Here is a 9,684-nt window from a genome sequence, read left to right on the forward strand (position 1 = left end):
GGTGCCTATCTCTAGCTGTCTAGGGACGAGAGGCTGGGTACACCCTGGACAGGTCGCCAAAACTACCTTGCTCAGCCTATAAGTATTTTATAAACTATGCTCAGCTAAAGAAAAAAATAACAGCTTCAGCTCATTTGAAGAACCCATTTAAAGTGGGTGACATTCAGCCTAAATATATTGCAACCTTGTTTGGACAAAAGACAAAATTATGTCTTTTTAATTCCATTTTTCAAAGGGTCATGCTACTGAAAAATGCAGTAACAATAACAAATTGGAAAGATTCGTAAGCATGGATGGCTGAGGAAATGTAATTTTTGGGAAAATTTGATTTCAGCTATATTTACATATATTTTGAACACATTTTTTAAACCTCTATTTGAAATGATCTTGTTTTACCCTGTCAATAAATGTAGTGCCTATGTTTCAACAAACATGACAAGCTAACAGGATTATCATACAGGTAAACAAGATTATAATTTTAATACTGTGCAGAATGTGGTCAGAGCGAAGAAGTCTTCTGCCTTTTGGGTTTGAAATGCGGTGCTGACACATAAAGGGTTTTTTTTTTTTTCAAGCAATACCACATTTTCTTGATATGTATATAGTTTTGGTGCCTCCTCTATATGAGGCATTTATTTAGACCAGAAACACAAACAACAGATCTACCACGGGAGGCAGATCTGTCTCTACACATACATATAGACATAAATAGAAGGTCAGCCAAGTTTTCTAGCTACAACCATGTGAGCAGTACAGTACTGTGTGTGCACAAGAGCACAGTAATTTCCCATGTGATCTTTAAATGCATGATATGTCACACTCACACATAAACAAACTCAATCTATGCCTCCCTACTTCAGCGATAACTGAAACAGAGGGAAGGACAGACGACAAGTGCAGCCAAGTGGCACGTGTGCAAGCTGTTGTCTGCAGTATAATATCAGCACAACCATTTAAAGTGCCTCATGTGTACACTGAAACAGAAAGAGAGGCATTTAGGTATGAGGTGGACATGAGAGACAAGACCACACAGACACACAGTTACACAGTGAGTATTGAAACAACTTGTGCATAGATATATAAATATTGTCTTGTAGGTACATTTTTCTGTCTTCAGAGCACTATTGCTACCTGGCTGTTGAGGACCCACCATGGCATAATGCGGGGCCACTGAAGGGTGTCACTGAGTTCATGGACATAAAACAAGCCACCAGCAGACTAGTCTGCTCCTCACAGGAATAGCAATGGAGGATATTTGTACATGAGGTGGTTTGTGGGTTTTAAAGAGTGTGGGTGGGAAGATTAAAACGATTGGAAAACAGCGGAAAAAAAGGGAGCTTTAGAGGGACTGAAAGACAGATAGATGGTTTGACGGGTAGGCTCTAGAGAAGACGGTTAATGGTAGATATCCAGGGAAGTTAGTAACACTGCAGATAACAAGGACAGAAAAAGCAACCACTTTGGAAAAAAAAAAGTCCTATTACTTTGATTTCACCACATCGGCATGTGGCATTTTAAGTATTGAAGCAATTATTACTCATGAAAATATGGCAAACAGCTACACACACACACTTGTGCTCACAGGCAGGAACAAAAGGCCCTTTTAAGGTTAGAATTGTCACTCCTCTGACATTAAAGTATATATCAACACGGAAAGGCTGGCAGCCATGAATAAGGAATTTATGTAAACAATGAGAAGAGAGACAGTGACAGGCAGATGGACAGGCAGGTAGACTGGTGTGTAGAAACAATTGACATGGCCTGAGAGAAACAAACAACAGTGATAAATAATGAGATAGGAGCCCAGACAAGCTTGAGACAGAGAGCACATGTAAAGAAAGAAATAGTTTATAAGAGATTGAAGATTTCTGACAGAGGACTGATCACTGACATTGAGGTGTTTGTAGATTAGATGCTAAATGGCTGAAAAGTTTTTCAGCTGTTACGCTCAATAAATAAAAAAATACAAAAAGAAAAAAAAACATGATGGGAATTGTTCACATTCCGTTGTCTGGAATTTTTCATCCAATCAGGAAATACCAAAGAACTAGATGTTCCCTGAAAGAAAGCTCCCGCTTTCTGAATCTCTCTTTCTGACACACACAGACAGTAGACCCCAACACACCCCACCCTACCCACAAACACACACACACAGGTGTGTGTCAAGCTGAACTTATGGGGACTTTCCTCTGACTTCCTTTCATTTTGCATTCATTTCTATGTCCTTACCCAGACACCCTTACCATTACCAGTTCATTACAATACTTATCCTAAACCTAACCTAAGAGACTATTCTAAAGGAGACCACTTATTGGTCCACACAAGTACCTGTAGGTCCCCTGGGAAATAACATATTCTTCACTAGGTTAAATTGTCCCCATAGGATAAAAAATACATTGCCACACACCCAGACATCCCCACATAAAGAGAGTTTCTTCCAGAGAATCTCCTTCCTCTCGTCATCAGAACAGAGCAAAATGGGAGAATAATCTGTCTCCTTCAGTCCTCTATGACCAGTGATTCAATTTGACACCTTAATCTGTTGAAATCACAGAGGTCCCTCCATGGAGCTAACTGTATTTACTACAGATTACACCTTCCCCAAGTGTGTGTTAGTCCAGTGACATCTTTGTAGACTTTGTAAACAGCAAATATACACCACTCGCTAACTTCTAGTGATTTTGACCTTCAGAGAAATGCCTTATGGCATTCTGTAAACCCCACGTGTGAATGGTTGACAACCTGTTGCAATAAAACTCTTCCAAGGCTAAGGATATTCTAATTATGCTACCTCGATCAAACCCTCTGTTTTCTGATCACTAAATACACCATGCCTCCATGCCTATGCACACAACAGGTCTTTCTTTGGAGTGGCTGTTGTTGCTGATAAGAGTCTAAGAAAATGTTGATGTTTTCAGTGTATGTAGATTATTTTAGAGGAGACACTGATGTGTAGAAAACTTAAATAAAAAGGGAAACTGTCCATGTCATGCTAACTGTCAATCTGTATCTAAGCATAGCAAGGGAAAAGAAGAAATAAGCAGAATTTAGGAAGACTATATGAAGGACAGCAAATTTGATGTTTCATACTTAACACATTTAATTAAAAATGTGCCTTTTATGTTGGATCAGCTTTTACCATGAAGCTTTTTCAATGCTAGCTGAGCTAAAAATAATTATCAATGGTATAAGAGTTTAGAGGCATTTCAAAATATCAAGTCCCTAACCGTTTTATCTTTGTTTTGAGGTAATACTTTTTTTTCACATAGACCATTCTATACACATACTATAATGGTACCTGGACTAACTTCTGGCAGTGCTGGCCTAGTGGTTAGAGCAGTGTGCTTGTGGTCTGACAAGGTTGAAAGTACGCGGTTCAAACCCCACACTGCTCCAAGGGCGCCACACAATGGCAGCCCACTGCTACCTAAGGGGATGGGTTAAATGCAGAGATAAATTTCTCAAGTGTGAGATCAATAAAGTTCAATTATTATCATTAGCTACTCATCTGAAATAAGTAATCTTTAATTGTATACACCATAATGGTCATGAATATTTTGCTGATCTTATAGTTTACTATATCTCATTAAATTAACCTCAGAATTTGAATCTGTCATACAGCTGTTTAACCACCAATCTGTGATTTGAGATTCAGTAACTCATTGCTCTTGCTATCCTATACTCTAATGACCTTGTGCATTTGCGTACCCTGACATGCAGAATAGAGTTTTCCACATAATAAACCCATAAGACAAAAAATCTGGCAGAGAGCTGCAGAGAAAGAATGAGAGACAAAGGCAAGGATTTGCTAGAATGCAAAACTATGAAACAGAAAAAAATGCTAAGATTAGTTCTTGAGAAGGATGTGTACACTAAAAACAGTAGACTTAACAAGATAAAGATCAATACACATAACAACATGGAGCCACATAAATGTTAGAAAATGATCTGGCTGAAACAAATACCGTTTATGCTTTGAAGAACTTGCATATTAGTGGATGGACCACCCACATGGCTTTAAATACCCTTAAATATAACATCTTCTTTTAAAAACTGCAGGTTCTGTTTTCAGAGTCACTCTCAATTTCTATAACATGAGACCTACAAGGTTTAGATTCTATATTTTCCTCACAGCATAAAAGTCTATGGATGTAAGCTTTTACAGATTTTTAAAACTTTTAGCAGCTGTAAACAGTTTCATATTTAACATATTAGATGAGCCAGGCCCTTGTGACCGAATTTCTCAAATTAGGAAACATATAATGCAAAAGATTTAAATGTGGTAATGGTAAAACAAATAGTTAATGAAGATCAAGAGTGTTTAAGGGATTAAATAAATAAAACATCTATACTTACTGACCAATAAAAAATTTCTTATGCAGTTTTTTTTTTCTCCTGCATATATGACTAAATTAACCAATCTTTCATCAAAAAACAGCTAAAATGTGTCCATCAGATTCGTGAATTTAATCTGCTAAAGAATAATTATGGGAAAATGGCCTTCCAAGCTCAACTAATCCTCCCCAAAGATGAATTTTCAAAGATTTTTGTTTGAATGGAAGAACACTGAATCTAAATACACTGGGTATATGTCTGTTTATATTATAGTTATTATTAGTTAATAATTCCTCTATATAATCGTAAATGGTAAGAAATCAATATTTTTCCAGAGCGACTAACATGTGTTGCTAAATGATTTTGCTTTCTGTGTGGCAGAGTCTTACTCAGCTACGTTTGTCAGCTTAGATCTATGTTACATTAAAACTGTCACAAATCTAACTAAAAATGATAGGTAGCTGCAAACTAGTGAAAACACAAATATTAACAAACATTTAACTCATTCAGACACATCACTCAGCATTTAGCTATTGAATTAAGAATATGACATGACAAATTCTAAGCAGAGGTCGTAAACGTAATGTGGTTTAACAGAGCTTTGTTTCTAACAAAGCACACAGCCCCACACATAAACAGACACAGCAAAGACTTACTGTATCCCTGCAAGGACTCATCTGACTGCTGCTGAGGGGAGAATGGAAAACGAAAACCTCATGCTTGCTGCGCGGCAGTTCTCTTTTTCACTCCCTCTGTCACTGCCCCATCTTCCCCTGTTCTCCTTTTGCTTACACCCTCCCTTTCCTCTTTTCCTTCTTTCCTCCTCCTCTTTCTCCTCCTTCTTTCTGCTTTCACTCCCTCTCACTCCCCTCCCTGTCTTGGCAGAGCCTAACTGTATTCAACAACACCAGTCTCCATATATGGCAGCCCAGCTAAACATGTCACACATAATTTATCCACAGCAGGCTGTGAGATCACCTTTCACAGCCCACACTTGGGTTGCATGAAAAAAAAAGAAAGGGGAAGGAAAATAGGGTAAGAAACTGTTGAATGACTTTGGCCATGTTTCCCCATAATGTCACACTATGCATAGACACATCTGTTTGGATGTTTGTATGTCAACAAATGCAAACAATCAGGCCATAAAAATGCTGCTGGATGTCAGAATGTGAGTTACCTACTCTTTTTCCTGCATCCCTTCCATCTGTGGATCTTTACACATGCTGTTTATGAGAACGGTCCACCTGCATGCCCACTTCTCCAACCGCCTCCCTGCCCGTGATACTGCATTTAAAACCTGACTGAAAGATCCAGGTAAAAGAAAAGTGAAAAAAAAAAAAAAAAAAACTGCTAGAAAAATGTTTAATAAGTGAAAAAGGGGGAGTAAATATATTTTTGGAGTGAGTGAACGGATAACAAAAGGTAAGATAAAAATAAAGTGTTAATAGACAAGGTGCGTTCGGAGTGCTTCCTGGTTTTGCCTGTGAGCATCACAACAATCTGGTGATGTGTCAGTTTTTGCACAATCATCTTATTTAAAAATATATGCGTGCTGACCTTTCCTCTTGTACTTGCTTTTTAACCCACTTGCAGAGGAAAAAAAAAAGTACCGCACAGACAACAGTTGCAAGGCTGAAAAAGCAGAGAGTTGCAGAAAAGACAGATTGGGGAGAAAAATAATGATAGCAGGTCTTGAGTAGTGGTTCTGGCTAGTATTTTCTTCCTCCTCCACAGCTTTGGTCCACTCACAGGACAGCAAGAGTCACAGCTCTGTTGCCATGGCTTCTAACTCCATCAAACAGTACATCAAGTGCGTGTGTATGTGTGTAAGCATCTCTGACTCTGCTGTGTTTTGCTCATTGAGGTGTGTGTACACGCTGTACACCGGGTGGGTGTTACCATGTGAGTCAGAGCCACATCACCGTTTGCAATATATCAGGTTTGTTTGGGATTTATCGCTGCATTGGCTTTTGTGAGCTTGAAACTGTATGTGAGAGAGCAAGAGTAAGGTGTTGATTGAACAGCAGCCTGCAGCTTGCCCTCAAAAGCACCTATGATGAATCTCTGCGCTGCTCAACGTGTTAATGTTTAGCCCCAGCTACTATAAATATTTATTAGTTCGCTCATAGAGCCAGAGAAATGCACTGAGGGGCCTGCCTATATGGACATTTTTATTTTCAACCTGCCATTGTCTTTTGTCCTAAAAAGGTCCTGGAATCATTATGCTAACATTGCAACAGAAAGTAGTGCATGTTGCATGGTGATTATGTAGAAGCAAGTCAGATTTTGCACTAAATAGATCAGACATAGCCAAATGCTAAAAGAGAGACTAGGGGTTTTATCAAATGAAAATACATCATAAAAAATACAAATCAAATCTTTAACTATAATAAATTCTTTATCAAATTTAAAGCTAGCTAAAGATATATGATCGCTAACAGGTGCAAACACGCTGAATATGATACAAACACCAAATACACTTTAAACACATGAACCATTCACACTCCAGAACACACAAAGTTGAATATTAAACAGTGCAATAGAAACAAAATGCTTCTTATACAGAAAATAGACAGGATAGAAAAATAAAAAAGAAATATTGCAATTACCAAAAACCCCAAACTAACTAAAAAAAAAATTGAGTGCTCAAGGCCACTTGGGGGAGTCAATCAGTAAGGGCAAGGACAAGGGCTTAAAGACAAACATGTAAATATTACCAGTAAAAAAGTTGCTGGTTTTGAATAATACAGGTGCTGGTCATAAAATTAGAATATCATGAAAAAGTAGATTGATTTCAGTAATTCCATTTAAAAAGTGAAACAGGACTTTTTTTTTTTTTTTTTTGCAGCTTTCTACTTGGAGCTTGTGAAGATTTTATTATGTCTTTTATAATGACTCAGTATTTGGAATGACATTTATTGTATATCTTAAGCGAGGGTTAGTCCCACCTTAATGGTATATAAAACACCAAATATAGCATCCAACAGCTAGCCTAAGAGCAACCTCATAGAAAAAAGGTCATTATACTTTAAATTATGTTGATAGAGAAAAACCTAATTTTGAGACATTTAAAAAATTTAAACAGAAACAGTTTTCACTCTTTTATTAGTATCCAAACACATACAGTAGTAGTAGTACCAGTAATAACTATACTCAAAAAGAAACTATCCAAAAATAATTCCAGTCTAGTTAATGTTAGGGTGTTTAATTTGATGCATGCATCTGTGCTAGAGACACTTTTAGTAGGATATCCTGATCAGATATTGATCTCAGATGTCCGTCCAATATCAGCAAAAGAACAAATATCGGAAAATATTGTCTTACATCTAAAATCTGATATTTGTCTGGCAGAAATTGTATCTGCTTTTTGTAAAGTTTATGTAAACCTTAGAATTAAATCAGTCAATTGTTCTCATACCCTTTATTTTTGACAATGGTTCTCTGGTTGAGTAATATTACTTGATCAAAGTCTTTTTATCATGATCTCACCAATTTTATTCACCTGCTTAGCTCTCCCGAGTTTCTCAATGTCATTTATCTGACCCAAACACTCCTGCTTCTATTTAACCAGCCCTCAAACCAGTCATCAGAGTGAGATTATTCTGGAGTGCTGAGAGTGTTCTAACATACCTTAGCGTTAGCGTCTGTTAACCAAACTAGGAAATGATCCTGACACCGTTTTGGATTTCCTTTTGGAAACTCTTCGGACTTCTGATCTCCTGGTTCTCTATCCTTAGCACGTCCTCGGCTTTGGCTTCGCCCTCTGGATTATCCTGCCTTCCTTCATCTGCCCAGATTTGATCTACTTCTTGTTTTTCATCCTCTGGGTCTACAGCATCAGGGACTCTTTGGGCAGCACTCGCCACGTCGCCAAGTCATTCTCTGGGCAGAGACTGAACTAAAGGACCAGGTTGGTGATTCACATTCACACTCATCCTCCATCAGATTGGTAACTAACATGTGTTTTCCTCTTGCAGAGGTTCCTGCATTAGACGCCCTTGCTGTTACTTTAAATCCTTGTTTTTAAATAAACTTTGCAGTTATATGAATGTCTGTCTGCCTACTGGGTCCTCTGTTCTGAACCCTGATGCTTTTAGAACATTTAAAGCTACAAAATAAGAAAATAAAAGAATTTACGATTCTCAAAAGCTGCAATATTGGGTTTGTGTCTGAAATGAAAAAGTGTTATCAGAACACTGCAAAGTTTTAAACACTCTTGTTAAAAATAATATACATGTATATATATATATATATATATATATATATATATGCAATTTAATGTCCCCTTCCTCCTAACTTTACTGACACCACACTGACACTCTTTTCTATGATGACAACCAGCCCACATTATCTAGCCTGGATAAAAAAACAGCAGGGTTCCCGTCAGCCCATTTCAATGTAATGGCCCATTACGCTGACATTTTTGCAAAATTACACTGACATTAGGCCAATACACCGAAATTCATTGAGTGTAACAGCTGAAGAAACAATACTTTTAACCACATTTACCTGCTTATTTGCACATAGAGTTGTGAGAAACCTATCTGTTTTAGACCCTCCAAGGAGCTCTATGAAAACATGTTATTTTTACTGTTACAGTCATGTGCGCTTGTTTAGTTGTTTGTATGTAAGTCTAGCCTTTCCCCTACCATTATTCAAGGAACAATACCCTCCTTGCAAATGAGACCACCCACTTGCAGTGCCCACTTCATAGTTTATCACCGACTGAGATTCACTTACCTGTATTGACACAATGCAGGTGTTCACATACATGTCTGCCAGCAAACAGGCAGGGAAGGAGTGGCCATAATGAGGTTGGGAAATATTTCCAAATTGGGTGTGTTAAATATTAAAATGAAAAAAACTGAACTCACTCATTTAATAATTATTAGGAGCAAACCGATATAGGCTGAAGTACAACATTACGCTCCTGTCATTTGTGAAAGGAAGACAATGAAACACCAAGGGGATGGGTTAAATGCAGAGGTAAATTTCAACAAAGTGACATTAATAATGTTCATTGAAAACAATTTCTTTAGATTTTTTGCCAGAGGCCTTTATTTTGAAAGTCGTCATGACAGGAGAGAAAGGAGAGGAAATTGTGACCCAACCCCGGAAAAGAGGAGGAAGATGGATGGATGGATGGATGGATGGATGGTTTTATTTATTTTTTGTCATTATCAAGACGTTTTTATGAAATTTTAGTGAATGGCAGATTTATGTTGTGTCGAACTAAAGGTTTTTTTGTCCATATAAGTCTGTCTAAGCGTCTAAACACGCACACCCGAAGAAGGAAGCTATCCTGTGGGATCCAAACAGATTTATACTCAAAGGGATTGTAATACCTAG

General features: G+C 37.6%; 1 protein-coding gene across 7 annotated transcripts in view; it reads right to left on the minus strand.

Moving 5' to 3' along the window:
- Positions 1–9,684, minus strand: part of mbnl1 (muscleblind like splicing regulator 1) — a 96,654-nt gene that overhangs the window by 82,115 nt on the left and 4,855 nt on the right. For 6 of the 7 annotated variants that reach the window (XM_015370291.1, XM_015370288.1, XM_015370289.1 and 3 more), the window contains exon 1: positions 4,992–5,132. The exons of the other annotated variant lie outside the window; for it this stretch is intronic. The gene's annotated coding sequence lies outside the window, so the exon portion shown is untranslated. Of the gene's footprint in view, positions 1–4,991; positions 5,133–9,684 lie in introns of those variants that run through there. 7 annotated transcript variants of the gene reach the window in all.

The sequence above is a fragment of the Cyprinodon variegatus genome, unplaced genomic scaffold (assembly GCF_000732505.1).
Source record: "Cyprinodon variegatus isolate N-32 unplaced genomic scaffold, C_variegatus-1.0 Scaffold44, whole genome shotgun sequence".
Taxonomy (NCBI): Eukaryota; Metazoa; Chordata; class Actinopteri; order Cyprinodontiformes; family Cyprinodontidae; genus Cyprinodon; species Cyprinodon variegatus.